This window comes from Cherax quadricarinatus, chromosome 72 (assembly GCF_038502225.1).
Source record: "Cherax quadricarinatus isolate ZL_2023a chromosome 72, ASM3850222v1, whole genome shotgun sequence".
NCBI classification, from domain to species: domain Eukaryota; kingdom Metazoa; phylum Arthropoda; class Malacostraca; order Decapoda; family Parastacidae; genus Cherax; species Cherax quadricarinatus.
The window spans coordinates 23,120,958-23,138,192 of NC_091363.1; positions in this window are offsets into that span (position 1 = coordinate 23,120,958).

Below are 17,235 nucleotides of genomic sequence, written 5' to 3' on the forward strand. Positions count from 1 at the left end.
ATTCCTTTAACACCCTTGCAAACAGTTCATCAGGGCCTGGGGATTTGTTAGGTTTTATTTTTTTCTATTTGTCTGAGGACCATGTCACTAGTTACTGCAGTCGTACATAGTTTATTATCCTGTTGTATATAATCTATTGTTTCAGGAATATCGCTAGTATTTTCCTGGGTGAAAACTGAGAGGAAGTAAGTATTGAGAATTTCACACACATCCTTATCACTGTCAGTGATCTGACCAGAGTTACTGTTAAGTGGGCCAATCTTGTCCCTAATCTTACTTCTGTATATCTGAAAGAACCTTTTGGGTTAGTCTTTGAATCCCTTGCGGCCTTAGCCTCATAATCCCTTTTTACTTTTCTTATTCCTTTCTTTATTTCTCTCTCTAATTGAATATGTTGATTACTTAACTGCCCATCTCCTCTTTTGATACGCCTATATATGCCTCTCTTTTGACCAATAAGATGTTTTAATCTATTGTTCATCCATTTGGGATCATTTTTGTTAGATCTAATTTCCCTACTCGGAACAAAAGTTGTCTGGGCAGATAGAACTCTGCTCTGAAAAACGTCATATTAGCAACCAAGATCACCTACCAGACCCATAGTCAGGACATCCCAATTTAGCCCACCCAGGTAATTTTTCAGTCCCATGAAGTCGGCCAAGCGAAAATCTGGGACAGAGATTTGATTGCAGTTATCTGGGTAATTCCATGATATATTGAAACTAAGTGATTTATGATCACTTTCCCCGAGCTCATCATTAACCTCAAGATTATTAATTAGTGAATCTTCGTTGCAAGAACCAAGTCAAGCAGATTATTTCCTCTAGTTAGTTCTGTCACAACCTGTTCTAAAAAGCAATCCTGAACCGTTTCAAGAAAGTCACTAGACTCAAGATTTCCTGTCATATTGTTCCAATCAATTTGTCTAAATATAAAATCTCCCATTATCACAACATTTTCATATCTAGATGCCTTAAGAATTTCGTCCCATAACAGCTTACTGCCCTCCCTGTCAAGGTTTGGGAGCCTATAAATCACCCAAAATTAATCTGTCACATCCCTCGAGAAACTGTAGCCAAACAGATTCTGTGTTCGATGTTTCTAATCTTATATCATGTCTAAGACAACAATTTAAATTTTCTCTGACATACATCGCCACTCCACCACCCTTCCTGTTGACCCTATCAGTGTAGTAAAAGATCTGGAGTTATTTATTCTTGTAGTAATATCGCAGAATTCTCATCATTAGGTAAAATCACTTAAAAATAAAGGAATTTTTAAGCGATTTCCATTATTTCTTTATTTTTCCTCCAAATTTTCATTTTATTTCATTTATGGTTTTTGGTAACTAGCGTTGCATCTCTACTTACTACAAGTACATGTACAAGGTATATAGACCATAGCTGACATCAGTGACATACTACTATAAAGAAAGTCACTTGTTATGCTGAGCATTTCCTGCAAATTAGGTCAGTTTTGTCCCAGGATGCGACCCACACCAGTCCACTAATACCCAGGTACCCACTTTATACTGATGGATGAACAGGGACAACAGGTGTCTAATGGAAACACGTCCCTAATGTTTTCCAACCATACCGGAGGAGATTCAAACTCTGGACCTCAGTGTGTAAACTGAGTGCGCTACCGATCGAGCGATCGAGGTAAATGAAACTATCGGAGCGTACAATTGTAATTGTACACTGATCACAAGAACACAAGAACGAAGGAACACTGCAGCAGGCCTACTGGCCCATGCGAGGCAGGTCCAAGTCTCCTACCGGCTTAAGCCAGTGCACCCAACCCAGTCAGGTCAGGTCACATTGACTTAAGGGAGGAACACGGCAACAGACCTGGTAGCACAAGCTATCAGGTCCAACTCACACCCACCCACATCCACTCATGTATTTATCCAACCTATTTTTAAAGCTACACAACGTTCTGGCCTCTATAACTGTACTTGGGAGTTTGTTCCACTCATCCACAACTCTATTACCAAACCAGTACTTTCCTATATCCTTCCTGAATCTGATTTTTTCCAACTTAAAACCATTGCTGCGAGTCCTGTCTAGGCTAGATATTTTCAGCACACTATTTACATCCCCTTTATTTATTCCTGTCTTCCATTTATACACCTCAATCATATCCCCCCTAATTCTACGTCTTTCTAGAGAGTGCAGTTTCAGGGCCCTTAGTCTATCCTCATAGGGAAGGTTTCTGATACATGGGATCAACTTTGTCATCCTCCTTTGTACATTTTCCAGAGCATTTATATCCATTCTGTAATACGGTGACCAAAACTGTGCAGCATAATCTAAATGAGGCCTAACCAAGGATGTATAGAGTTGAAGAACAACCTGAGGACTCCTATTATTTATGCCTCTTGATATGAAGCCAAGGATTCTATTAGCTTTATTGCGAACACTTATGCACTGTTGTCTTGGTTTCAGATTACTGCTAACCAGAACTCCTAAATCTTTTTCGCAATCCATAATATTAAGATCTACTTTATTTAGTTTATATGTGGCATGGTTATTGTCCTGTCCAACATTTAGAACTTTGCATTTGTCTATATTAAACTGCATCTGCCACTTCTCCGACCACTGCATCAGTCTATTCATATCTTCCTGGAGTGCTCTAATGTCCTCGTCAAAATGAATTCGACGGCCTATTTTGGTGTCATCGGCAAACTTGCCGATGTCGCTCTTTATGCCCTCATCTATGTCGTTTATGTAGTGTCTTGTTATTTTCAAAATGTGTCCACTACTTCGACAACCCTGGAGAGTGAAAGTGATGTTTGTTGATGCAAATTTACATATCAAATGTGTAAAATAACTTGAAATTTTGTTCTCGCTGATTCACATAAATTTATTTGCGTCTACCACATGTGAAGAACTTCAATATTAAATGGCTGATACCTTTAACGGACAGAAGGGTACCCATATTGGTCAAAATACTAATTTTGCTAGAAAATCTTGGAATTTTAGGAATTCGTGTAATATCTGCAAGAAAAAATGGTCTGGTGATACCGACAAGATGAAGAAAAAAGCACCTATGTACAATTCAGGACATTTATTACAGAAAACAGTTTAATAATAGTAGTACTTCGTTCCTCTAATAATTGTCGTGAACTATACATAAATATCTTTTTCAACAATATCTATACCTTTTTTCCGATCGGCTTTAAATTATCAACTCTGAGGTGTTTTCCAAATCCAAATTTGCCATTTTTTTAATTGTAATGTTGATTACCATTAAATAAATAATGGTTCTTTTGATTGTATCCCTTATAATTTGGAATTTTAATGACATTGTGAAAAATTTGGAATCACTAGATTCAGAGAAATTACTCTAGACCGTCTCTTCTATTAACTTTCATTGTTTGTGGGGTCTATTGCAGGAATTTACCTAGAACTGTGTATATTTTAATATGCAAATTTCATTAAATAAATTGGCATCCATGATATAAATTGGTATCCATGATATAAATTAGTATCCATGATATAAATTGGCATCCATGATATAAATTGGTATCCATGATATAAATTGGCATCCATGATATAAATTGGTATCCATGATATAAATTGGTATCCATGATATAAATTGGTATCCATGATATAAATTGGTATCCATGATATAAATTAGTATCCATGATATAAATTGGTATCCATGATATAAATTAGTATCCATGATATAAATTGGCATCCATGATATAAATTGGTATCCATGATATAAATTGGTATCCATGATATAAATTGGTATCCATGAATGACTCTTCTAATCGACTTCTAACACTAATTGTTAGTGTATCTAAATAGGTAGTATTTTTACACTAAATTTGGGTAGTTTGAGAGCCCAATTTACCAATTTCACTTATTTCTTTTTAACTCGACTTTAACACGAAACAAATATTTTTATTTCTCTACCGACCTGATAATATATTTAGGTACATTTTTATGTTTTCCACTGACATCTTTTAAGGTTTTCCTCTTTAACCTCGGAATGCTTAATCCGACTGGATGCAAACTTTCTATCCTAGAAAACTGTAACAAGGAAATGTTTCGTGATACAACTGGAAAGTGCAGCTGTTCTTGGTTCAATTGTAAATGAACTATTTTTTATTGGAATACGATTATATTAGCCTTTTCAGATCGGTTTATAATTTCAGGATTCGTGTATCCTCCACAAAAAAGAGTTGGAACATTTAATGGATTGTGTATGTGGAATTTTGTAACCAGTAATCTCGAAATAGTGCTTAATTATTTTCCATTTAATAATTAGTGTATACCTCCTTAACGGGGAATATCTGCCTCCCATTCCTCATACTTTTCCATTCCCATGATTAAAATAACGCAATTTCCAACTGTATTGATCTATAATAACTAAAGTACTCTGTGAAAAGGAGGTATAAATACAAATTTGTTGTACTGTGTGTCATAACTGGAACATGTATTGTCTGGTTGGCTGCAGATTTTTAATGCTGATAAATGGAAGTTTTCCCTTGATTTAAGGTTGTGCAAAATTATTAATAAAATAAATTTCAGTTAAAATGGCTAAGATTTTATTTCAGAAATAAGTGACAATGTTAAATTTAATAGGTAATCCCAGGTTTAACCTACTAAACGTACTTTATGTACCCATAATGTGTACACTCAAGACCGCAGTTAAACTAAGCTTAACTTGCATATAGTTACATACTTACCTATTCATTTACTAACTTATTTAAGCTACTTCTCGCTTAATTTCTAGAAATTTGAACCCTGGTCAGTTTTAGGTGGAGAAAAAATTGGATTAATTTCTGCCAGTGAAAACTCCAATTTGACTTTTGTATAGAAAAAAAAATGATTTTCCAACACTAAGTTCTCGAAGCCTCAAGCGACTGGCTTCACTTATCAGTGCTAAAAAATTAATAATGTGCATGAATGGAAATCAATACCGACAAGATGAAAATTAGACACATGTGCAACATCTTCCAGTTATGTCCTTGAGTTTGTGTTGCACATGTGTAATTTTCAATTTGATAATGGAAATATTAAGTGAAATATTTAATTAATTTCAGGATATAAGTTTCTGAAAAAATAAGAGAACGCCTCATCTAATTAACTTTTAAGTTGATGTATCTCGGCGGGATTAATTTTGGACTGCATATATCCTATTTAAAAAAAAATTGTGAATTAAGGTTCCATTTGATAACCTCTGAATTATTCTCTTTGGTCACTTCTAATTCTGAACAGAAAAATTTATCGCGTTCGTTGAGTTACAGGGAACTAAGACATTACAAGTAATACATTGCTTGAGTCGCATGCCCACTGTAATTAATACAGAAATATCGTCACTGTTGTCCTTGAGCAATAATATCTCTACTAATGTTGTGCTATTACAAGACAATATTATCCTGATTATGATGTGCTAGTAGAAGATTTTCAAATTATTAACCTGGAAGGGCAGTAACCTCGTTTAGCCCATTAAAGTCAGGATGTCATCGAGAACTCTGTAATATTTGCAACGAGGACCTATAATATTAATTGATTATCCTAGTTTAAATCAGCTTCATGTTCTTCAAGTCCATTCAGTAATATTTGTATGCTATGTACACTAGGCTTACATAAAACTTCCTTAAACGCTGGTCAATCTTACCTAAAGATCAGAGTGGACTGATTTTATCATCTGTCGGACCCAATTTCTTTTTTTTCTGAAAGAAATTGGAAAAAGTGAAATACTGTTTTTCTTTTTTTGGGATAATATTTGAGTGTCTCCTATCGTTAACTTCAAAACATCTATTATCATAATATTGCAATTTAACTTCAGAGTGGTTTAAACCTAAGAGCATTTATTTTTGGATACTTGTTTCTTTGATTTCTTTCGAAGGTTTGAATTAGATTTTGGTAGTATAAGTCCTAATTTACAAGTTTTATTTATTGAATAATTCAAGTTTATGTTCTAAACTCATATGGGTCATTCAGTGCAAGGCTTCGTGGAGGCTGACCTTCCTATGGTGTAGAAATATACCTAGTTGGATGAATCTTAGTGTCGCACTCTGCACCATTGCAGTGGAGTGAGTGCATTGAAGCACAAGCGATAGAGGTTAAGGAATACGGGGATATATTCCACGGATCGTGGAGTGACCGAAATGCATCTAGTAGGTATCAGAGGTTGAGGTCAGAGGTTGTGCGTAGGTTACAATGTGAATTCACCCCACCTGCGGATAACCATCCCTTACCCCTTCTCCGCCACCATTACTCCACCTAAACCACTCACCTTCACCCCCTGTACAAAAGAATCCCCTTCCCTCAGTTACCCTTAACATTCACCACTTTAGAAATACCACCTACCATCTACAGCCACTTATTGATTTCTTTTCCCAACACATCCAAGACTATCCACTGTCCGCACTCCACTCTCCACACTCCTCCCACTCACATCCTACATATTCAACAACACTCCACTCACCTCCCTACTCAGAGACAGAGAAAAATACCTGTCATCCATAAATTATCCAGGAACACCTGCAGCTTTGCAGAAGATGAGTTATTCCCACACCTGTAAGAATACAATTATGGTTCAACATACACACACAGATGCACAGACTAAAACACACACAGACACACACACACACACACACACACACACACACACACACACACACACACACACACACACACACACACACACACACACACACACACACACGTGTGTAGTAGGCAAAGTCATGGAGAAGATCATCAGGAGGAGTGTGGTGGAGCACCTGGAAAGAAAAAAGTGAATAAACGACAACCAGCACGGCTTCAGGGAAGGAAATTCCTGTGTGACAAACCTACTGGAGTTTTATGACAAGGTGACAGAAGTAAGACAAGACAGGGAGGGGTGGATAGACTGCATTTTCTTGGACTGCAAGAAGGCCTTCGACACAGTTCCTCACAAGAGGTTACTGCAAAAGCTAAAGGATCAGGCAAACATAACAGGAAAGGCACTGCAATGGGTCAGAGAATACCTGACAGGGAGGCAACAACGAGTCATGGTACGTGTCGAGGTGTCAGTGTGGGCGCCAGTGATAGGCGGGGTTCCACAGGGGTCAGTCCTAGAACCTGTGCTGTGTTTTGGCAAATGTGAATGACGTAACGGAAGGGATAGACTCAGAAGTGTCCTTGTTTGCAGATGATGTGAAGTTATTGAGAAGAATCAAATCGGTCGAGGATCAGGCAGCACTAAAAGAGACCTGAACAGGCTACAAGCCTAGCCCAGCAGCTGGCTCCTTGAATTTAACCCTGCCAAATGCAAAATTATGAAGTTCGGGGAAGGGCAAAGAAGTCTGCAGACACACTATAGTCTAGGTGGCCTAAGACTGCACACTTCACTCAAGGAAAAAGATCTGGGGGTTAGTATAATACCGAGCACATCTCCTGAGGCGCATATCAATCAGATAACTGCTGCAGTGTACGGGCGTCTGGCAAACCTAAGGATAGCGTTCTGATGCCTCAGTAAGGAATCGTTCAAGACTCTACACCATTTACGTTAGGCCCATACTGGAGTATGCAGCACCAGTTTGAAATACACACCTGGTCAAGCATGTCAAGTAATTAGAGAAAGTGCAAAGGTTTGCAACAAGACTAGTCCCAGAGCTCAGGGGATTGTCCTACGAGGAAAGGTTAAGGGAAATTGGCCTGACGACACTGGAGGACAGGAGGGTCAGGGGAGACATAATAACGACATATAAAATACTGCACGGAATAGACAAGGTGGACAAAGACAGGATGTTCCAGAGATGGGACACAGAAACAAGGGGTTACAATTGGAAATTGGAGACTCAGATGAGTCAAAGGGATGTTAGGAAGCATTTCTTCAATCAAAGAGTTGTCAGGCAGAAAGTGACGTAGTGGAGGGAGGAACCATACATAGTTTTAAGACGAAGTTTGATGAAGCTCATGGAGCAAGGAGAGAGAGGACCCAGTAGCAGTCAGTGAAGAGGCCGGGCCCGGCCACCACAAATAGGCGAGTACAGACCCCATCTTCACCCTCCCCCTAGCCATTCACTCACCTCCTATCCCTCTCTCTCCCTGCACCCCCCTGACCCTCCACCATTACTCTCCCCTTCTGCCACTGTCTCCCCCCTCACCTCTCTCTCTCTCTCTCTTTGTGTTTTTTTTTTTTTTTTTTACACAGGGTTTGACAAGGTTAAGGATCCCTAGCTTTATTGACAGCTATATTACAGGTTAAGGATTCCTAACTTTATTGGCAAGCTAAGAGCTGTTACCTACATCAGCTCATTTGAAAGCATTTTTATTGTTATGAGACATACAAGTACGGGACAGGATGAAGTTGGAGCCATCTGTGGGCCAGCATTTTCATTTGATCAACTGACTTTATCTCGTTGACATCATTATGCTGTACGAATGTGTTCCATACTCGAGTCATCCTGGGTATGTATGATCTCAGATGGAGTGATGTTCTGGAGAAGGGTACAGCCAGAGTGAAGTTGCTGCTTTCTGCCCGTCTTGTGGCATAAAAGCTTGTTTCACGCTGTCCTCGAAGTGGATCCAAGTGTGGTATTTTGACAATATTGGCCTTGTACATGACAGTAAGGCCACCTCTCTCTCTCTCTCTCTCTCTCTCTCTCTCTCTCTCTCTCTCTCTCTCTCTCTCTCTCTCTCTCTCTCTCTCTTTCTCTCTCTCTCTCCCCCTCTCTCTCTCTCTCGCGCACACACACACACACACACACATTGATCTTTAATAACTAGTCTGTGAAAAGGTTCAGGATGTATATGTACAAAATTTGTTGTACTGTGTCGTAACTGGGTCATGTATTGTCTGGTTGGCTGCAGGATTTTAACTCTGATATATTTAATGGACGTTTTTCCTTGATTTAAGGTTGTACAAGTTTTAATGTGCTAAATTATTAATCAAAATGATTTCTGTCAAAAAACTGGATAAGATTTTATTTCAGAAATAAGTGAGTGTTAAATTTAATAGGTAATCCCAGGATTAACACACTTAAGGTACTTTTTGTGCCCATATTGTGTGCATTCAAGACCACAATTAAAATAATTTCAATGTACAAAAAGCCTAACTTACATATTTCTTACTAACATACTTAGTTACATACTTATCTATTCATTTACTAATTTACGTATTTATTTCTCGCTTAATTTCTTCAAAATTGAACCCTGATCAGTCTTAGGTGGAGAAAAAAATGGATTAATTTCTGCCAGTGAAAATTCCAATTTGCCTTTTGTATGGAAAAAAAAAATGATTAAAATTATGATTTCCAAACCAAAAGTTTTCGACGGCTCAAGCGACTAGCTTCACCCATCAGTGCTAATAACATGATAATGGAAATATTTAGCGAAATATTTAGTGAATTTTAGGGAACTGGTCTTTGAAAAAATAAGTGAACGCCTCCCCTGATTGACTTCTAAGTTGATGTGTCTCATCGGGATTAATTAGGACTTCGTATACCTGGAGTTTACCTGGAGAGAGTTCCGGGGGTCAACGCCCCCGCGGCCCGGTCTGTATCCTATTTAAAAAAAATGTGATTTGAGTTTCCATGTGAAAACTTGTGAATTCTTCGTTTTGGTCACTTCTAATTCTGAACCATAAAATTTATCGCGTTCGTTGAGTTACAGGGAACTGAGGCATTACAAGTAATACATTGCTTGAGTCGCGTGCCCACTGTAATATAACTACTGTAGTTAATACAGAAATGTCGTCACTGTTGTCCTTGAGAAATATCTTTACTAATGTTGTGCTGTTACAAGACAATATTATCCTGATTATGATGTGCTAGTAGAAGATTTTCAAATTATTAACCTGGAAGGGCAGTAACCTCGTTTAGCCCATTAAAGTCAGGATGTCATCGAGAACTGTGTAATATTTGCAATGATGACCTATAATATCCTTTTCTTTTAAGTGAACCGGGGCAGCAGGTTTAAGGAAACTTATACATTATTTCTTCTTATGACGGGGATTGAATCCAAGTTACTCAGTTTTTTTTTTTACACAGGGTTTGACAAGGTTAAGGATCCCTAGCTTTATTGACAAGCTATTTACAGGTTAAGGATTCCTATCTTTATTGGCAAGCTAAGAGCTGTTACCTACATCAGCTCATTTGAAAGCATTTTTATTGTTATGAGACATACAAGTAGGGAACAGGGTGAAGTTGGAGCCATCTGTGGGCCAGCATTTTCATTTGATCAACTGACTTTATCTCGTTGACATTATGCTGTACGAATGTGTTCCATACCCGAGTCATCCTGGGTATGTATGATCTCAGATGGAGTGATGTTCAGGAGAAGGGTACAGCCAGAGTGAAGTTGCTGCTTTCTGCCCGTCTTGTGGCATAAAAGCTTGTTTCACGCTGTCCTCGAAGTGGATCCAAGTGTGGTACTTTGACAATATTGGCCTTGTACATAACAGTAAGGCCACCCACATCCCTCCTACGTTGAAGGCTCTGCTGAAATGACAGATCTATCCAGGATGGGTCCAGGCGAGAGATGAGACGTCTTGCTCTGTTCTCTACTCTGTCAACCAGTCGCAGATGAGAGAGGGGGCAGGCAAACCAAGAAAGTGGAGCATACTCAAGGTGTGAGCGTACTTGTACCTCGTACAGGATCTTGCAACCCCTACTGTCAAGCAGATGCGAGATACGGCGAAGTGTTGTAAGCTTCCTGGCTGCCTTGTTTGCAAGATTTACAACATGGTTCTTCATGGTTAGTTTGGAGTCAAATTTCACCCCAAGGATATCAACTTCTTCTCCAGGTGCCAACACCCTCCCATTCATCCTTACTACTGCACCAGCATTACCATCATGGTGCCTAGAGACGATCATCATTTGCGTTTTCTCAGGTGCAAATGTTATTTGCCATCTATTTCTCCAAGCTGATATAGCTCTCAGCTGGTGATTGATGTAGCTTAGAGCAGTTGGCATTTCTTCTCTTGGATAAGTGAATGTCAGTGTACAGTCGTAGGCATATGCATGTGATTCTGAGATGAGATGAAGAAGGTCGTTGAAGTAGACATTCCATAACAATGGACCCAGCACGCTTCCTTGTGGAACACTTGCCCCAATAGGATGTCTTGCTGATTCCGTTCCATTGAGAACTACACTTAGAGATCTACCATGAAGGTAATCACTGAGGAGACATAGCGTAGAGCCTGCAATTCCCAGTGCTTGTAGTTTTGCTAAGAGGCCCTGGTGCCACACCCGGTCGAAAGCGCCAGCAATGTCCAGTGCTACCACACAGCTGACTTTGGATTCATCCAGTCACTGGTGCCACTTAGTGGAGAGGTTTAACAACAGATCAGCAGCAGAGTAACCTTTCCTGAAGCCATATTGACGATCACAAAGTAGTGAGTGGTAGTCAAAAAACTCTGTCATTTGTCTTTAGATTATTGTCTCAAGGATCTTACCAGTGATTGACAGGAGTGACACTGGTCTGTAGTTGCTGATTTCTGCTCTGCTGATTTCTGCTCAGTTGTGCATGAATGGTAAAAACAATACTAACTCCAAGACTGAGGGACTGATTACCTTGTGTTTTCTATATAGTTCTACGGTCTTCCCATTATGTCCATGAATTTGAAATGATAAAACCAATAGACAGCGGAGAATAGTAACAGCACAGGCTAGAACGGTTATACGATTACTATTAATGTTAAAATACAATTAACGTTACTATTAAAATGTGATTTATCTTATAGTCAGGATGATAACCAACAAGTCTAGGCTTTATAGATGCAAATTTCCTCATTTTCTAACACTGTTCCCAGCAATAAATGGAGATTGTCTCCTGAACTGCCTCAAGCTTCCAGCGCAGGTCAGAAATTCGTCCACAAAGATTCTTATTGACTTTGTTTATCTTGCTATTTATAATTTCTAGTGAATTGTAATTAAATGCAAATTTGGACAACTGTAATGCTATCAGTTATTCAGATTTATTGAAACTGATGAAGTCACAATAATCTGTTTACTTAAATAGCGTCAAACTTCTCATGACGTTTAATCATTCCTAATGGAAGATTTACATTGTTATTTAAATCTGTAAATGACTGTAAAATTTTACTCCATTCCGTCGGCATTCATTGTTTCGTAGTAAATAAATTTGTTGAAAATTCCGGATTCCTATAAACAAAGATCAAATATTTTCCAACTATGTTGTTGTGAATCTGCAAGAGAATATAAATGAGGAAAAGAAGTAGAAATATTGAGAACCCGCATTGTTATAGTGACATAATTGTCACAACTACAGTGAACTCTTGTGTATCATATTTTCGTTTAGATGTAGTTCACGCCGCCATAAATGTCCAGTTACATTGAACTTCCAACGATTTTCCTTCTAAACCATACCATGGGCGGGATTGAACCCGCGGTCAGAGAGTCTCAAAACTCCAGACCGTCGCGTTAACCACTGGACCAGCTAGCTTCAATAAGATTCATCCAACTAGGTATATTTCTACACCATAGAAAGGTTAGCATAGGCACCACTGTGACCACAAATGCTTCTATTTTGTGAACGCTTCATACGACTGATACAAAATTTTCAACTTTGGTGTTACATTAATAGAGAAAATGTTCATGGAACTTCCTTTCCCCAGATGTCCTCCTACTTGGGATTCCTTGCGAAAACTTGAGAAAGCCTTTATTGATAGGCTTCAGCTTTTAACAACAGTGCTTCGTTCTTTGAAGAAAGTTGCGTTATTATTATCAGATGTACGTGACAGTTTTATTATATGCAGGAACATCTTATGAAAAAGGATGAACTTAATATATCCTCCATATGTAAGAGTAAATTGGCCAATTTACTAACATAGTAACAAAAAAAAAATGGAATTTTTAGATTTTGTATGGTAACTGAAGTGTATTTTCTGGTCGGATTCAAGTTTTTTATGACTTTTATGTATACTAAGAAGGTACTTTGCATTAATTTTAGATTGTGTAAGTTTAGTTTGCTTAAATTAATTACTGTATATTATCTGGTGATTGTTTCTTCTCATTGGGATTATTTACTTAGTTATTAGATATTTAACTCTGATGTTAGATGCTTATTATGCCAACATTGTTATAGATAAAGCTTGACTTATTGGATATAACGATTCCTTCTTCAGAGTGCACTGTGACCAATTTTGACTTCTAGTCAAATATTCATTCCAATGAGGTGGTTAGGGGGATCCTATGTCATGAATAATGCATTAAAGTCATCGAAGATGAAAGTTCATTAAAGTCTGCATAGTGTGGGTAGGGTAATATATGTGCATATTACACAGCAATATATGCAAGTGGCTTTAATAGACTGAAATCACCTTAATTCTGAAAAATTAAGTTGTGGTCTGATAGCTGCTTCGAGGCACATGTTCCTGGAGAATGTTCTGTAGGCAGAGATGGACTAGCCATACGGGCATTTGGGAAATGCCCTGTGGGCCGCTGGGATGCTTAAAAAAAACTGAAAAAATGTTATATAAAGCTGACATTATTACCGCTGCACGAAGATTGAAACGAAAATGGAACGCGCCTTAGCTGTGCATTGACAACGCGCCTTTGGCGTTTTCTCAGTATATTGAAAAAGAATGAAAATCCGAGCATTTATGATCCTTTTTAAGTTTTTCGAGTTTTCGTTTATCACCCTTGAACTCCTTATCTGATAGGCTTCAAAATTTCAACGCTTGTTAATGAATCTTGGGCAAGACTCACGAAATCGTAATGACAAGATTGAAAACAAACCATACCACAGCCGGGGTTAGAACCCGGGGTCAGAGAGTCTCAAAACTCCAGGTCTAGAGTTTTGAGACACTCTGATCGCGGGTTCTAACCCCGCCCGTGGTATGGTTAATCCTGCGCAAGATTCATGGTACTATTAGCATGTGTGGGAGATCTATATGCGCAATGCTACATAAGACATTCCCATATTTTTGTTTCCATGTGATAGGCAGTGAGAGGCTTCTCAAAATTTCGACACTCGCATATCAATATTAGAAGAGTTGTTGTATAATGAAAGAAGTATGTAGATGCCATTTTGACACTTTTTAAACTCAAATAACCCGCAAATAGAATTAATTTTATGGCGACGTTTCGGTCCTATTAGGACTATTGAGTTGTAAATGGCCCAGGTCGGACTGAAACATCATAATTTTCACTCTCCGTTGTGCAGCTTATTTGTATATTGTTACAGTTATGGTATTGGGCCTTTTTATTATTTACCATTTAAAATCTTGAAATAACATAGTAATTTAGATTACTGCGTTATTTTCCCCTTTGATACCTGTGACAGGATCTTCATTCAAGAAATTAGACTCGTCTTTCTCTTGCTTGATTAGAATTTCAATGCCTTCCATTCCACAGGAGGTCTATGACCCCTACGGCTAAGCGCTTTCCTCTAATTAAAATATACCAATTGTGAACGGCATCAATGTATAATGGCTGATGCATCGCAAGAAATTAATACATCGTTGCATAGGTCTAGGCTTCTTAGGTACAAATTTTATTGGAGTCTGTTTAATAACTGGTTATCTTCTAGTCAGCTGTAATCTTCAAGCTCTGATGTGTTATCTTCAAAGGTAACAATCTTTGATTAGAGGTTGTATAAGTTATCATGTGCCAGTTATACTGATCAAACAACTGCTGTGAAATATATGGAGAATGTCTCATCTGAGCATAAATAAGTCAGTGTTTAATATTAATTGCTTATCCTAGTTTAAATCAACTTCATGTTCTTCAAGTCCATTCAGCAATATTTGTATGCTATGTACACTAGGCTTACATAAAACTTCCTTTCTTAAACGCTGGTCAATCTTACCTAAAGATCAGAGTGGACTGATTTTATCATCTGTCGGACCCAAATTCCTATTTCTGAAAGAAATTGGAAAAAGTGAAATACTGTTTTTCTTGGAATAATTTCTGAGTGTTGCCTCTCGTTAACTTCAAGACATCTATGATCATAATGTTGGAATTCAGCTTTAGAGTAGTTTAAACCTTAGTGTGTGTATTGTAGGATATTGGTATCCTGTACATAAGTGTTTTTTTCCACAACACCTGCCATCTACTGTTACCTGTTGTTTTCTTATCTTAATACATCCAAGACTATCCACTATCCTCACTCCACTATCCTCACTCCACTATCCTCACTCCACTATCCTCACTCCACTATCCTCACTCTACTCACATCCTACATATTCAACAACACTCCACCCACCTTCAGCACCATCCATAAATTACCCAAGAACACCTGCAGCTTTGCAGATGATGTGTTATTCCCACGCCTGTAAGAATACAATTATTTATTTATTTATTTATTTATTTAGAAATTTAGCATACAAACAGAGGTACAAAAAATACAGATAAGAGCAGCATGCCAAAGCCACTTATATGCATAGCATTACGGTTCAACATACACACGCGCGTGCACACACACACACACACACACACACACACACACACACACACACACACACACACACACAAGCGAGCACACATATACGAGCACACTCTCTCTCTCGCCTCCCCCTCTTTCTCCCTCCTCCTCTGCCCCCTTTTTTATCTTTCACTACCTTTCCCCCTCCTTGTACTCCCTAATCTCTCCCCCCGCTGTCACTGGCCCCCCCTCCTACTGTCTCACCCCTCCCTACCTCCCTCCCCCTTTCCCTCCCTAAAACAAACATCCACCTTCACAAACACATGCACTTCCTTCTGAAAATACATAAGCTCTTCTTTCTGTGGTGAAAAAAAAATGGGTTACCAAAGAGCAGGACGGAGAACCAGGAGTCTGGTGGATGTACCTGGGTGGGAAGATTGGGAGGCAGAACTAGCGAGAAGGGAGGAAGAGTGGGAGAGGAAGCTAGAGCTTGGCAAGAAAACTGAGGAGAGGAAAGCTGCAGAGAGCATGAAATAGGCTACAAGCCATAGCAGCTGAAGCTAAGATACCTCGCTTAGAAGAGGAATTAAAAAATATGAAAAGGCCTAAAGAACCAAAGGACATGTACGAGAATGGTATACAATACCGACAAGATGAAAACTGATACACATATGCAACATCTGGGTATCTTTATTGTAGAGTTTTCGCCATCCAGTGGCTTTATCAATACAGATTCTAGGACATAATTTGAAGACAGAGGAACTATATACAAAAGATGAGGTAATCAGTCCCTCAGCCTTCGAGTTGGTGTGAAGAGCACCGTAGCCGTGAAGAACATCTCCATGACCTTCTTCATGACTACTACAACTACTACATCTTACCTATCCCTTTGGGTATGATCTACTTCCACTGGGGAATCCTGCCTACCAGTGACTGCCCTCGTCTGCTACCCGTCCCAGTCCACCTGGCGTTAGTACAGAAGTGCCAGTCTCCTTGCTTCTGCTGCAGGATCTCCACGACTACGGTGCTCTTCACACCAACTCCAAGGCTAAGGGGCTGATTACCTCATCTTTTGTATATAGTTCTACTGTCTTCAAATTATGTCCTAGAATCTGTATTGATAAAACCACTGGATGGTGATATGTCTACAATGGATACCCAGATGTTGCACGTCTGTCTCAGTTTTCACGACATCAGGAACTTCTATATCATTCACAGACTAGGGAACTGCAGCGAGCAAAGGAGCTATACTGTATGCGAAGACCTTATCAGACCCACGTGGGGCCTGGGTAAAGACGAGGAGCACATCAAGAACAAATGATGGGACTAAAGACAGTGAAGGAGCTAAGCTACATGCAGAGAATCTAACAGACAACTGCAGTGGCCAGGAACAGCTGAGCAGGAAAGACAGACCACTGAGCACAGGGGCATCAGCCATGGAAGAGATTGAACGAAGGAACATTTCATTGGAAGTAACTAAATCACCTCAGTGGATGCAAAGGGAGATACAGTGGGAGGAAGAAAGGGAGAGGTCAGTTTTTGTCTACGGGTTCCGGGAAGTTGAGAAAACCTATGATGCAAGAAAACAGGAGAAAAAAAGCAATTGAAAGTATCATGAAAGCAATAGGTGAGGACGACATGACCCAGTTGACAAATTTTCGGAGAATTGGGTGGCTTGCAAGAGGAAAAAAATGGCCAGTCAAAGCAATTTTCAAGGCAGAATTAGTTCGAAACAGGATCCTGCTGGAGAAAGCACAACAATCCTGAACTACTTCTAAAAAGTCGTTAGATTCTAAATTCCCAGTCAGAAAATTCCAATCAATATTACTAAAGTTAATGTCACCTAGAATTGCAGCGTTATCATGGCTTGTGGCCTGAACAATTTCTTCCCAGAGTAGTCTTC